Consider the following 635-nt stretch of genomic DNA (forward strand, 5'->3'; position numbering starts at 1 on the left):
TTGAGGTCATATGGAATTCCTACAGGTTGGTTGATCGGTTGATTTGCCTGAGACCTGATGTTTGGTCCTTGGTTGGCAACAAAGTTGCCTTGATTTGGGTCATTGTTACCGTTAGCCTGAATACTTATTCCATCATTGACACGTGGGGTATTCTGTCCATTATTTAGGATATTATCTCTTATATTTAGGTTACCCCCCAAGTTAGATGTACCATTACCACTATTCTGATTTAGTATTACACCATCCCCCTGGTTTGAAGTAGGTGGACCAAAAGGTGGTTCTATCCCCTGATTTGAACTTAGGACTGGGGAATTATATCCCAAGATTGTCCTAGTTTGAAAGTGATTTGCAATAGGCACAACTGGCTAACAAATTTGGCTTACTAACTTATTCATTATTTCATTTAATGTATTCAGTTGTTTGGTCATATTGTCATAATGTGCATTTCCATTCTGAGTAAATCTTTCCATATTATGAACATTTCGTAGATTTACCTGTTCAACGACATCCTGTGTGAGTTCTCCAAGCAATGCACGCATGGTTCGAGGACTCAACATTGTCATTGGTTCGTAACGACTGTGACTGCTCTGACTCTATCCCTCTGTTCATGGAGAGCTTTGACGCTCCTCATATCG

The sequence above is a fragment of the Olea europaea genome, unplaced genomic scaffold (assembly GCF_002742605.1).
Source record: "Olea europaea var. sylvestris unplaced genomic scaffold, O_europaea_v1 scaffold528, whole genome shotgun sequence".
Classification (NCBI taxonomy): domain Eukaryota; kingdom Viridiplantae; phylum Streptophyta; class Magnoliopsida; order Lamiales; family Oleaceae; genus Olea; species Olea europaea.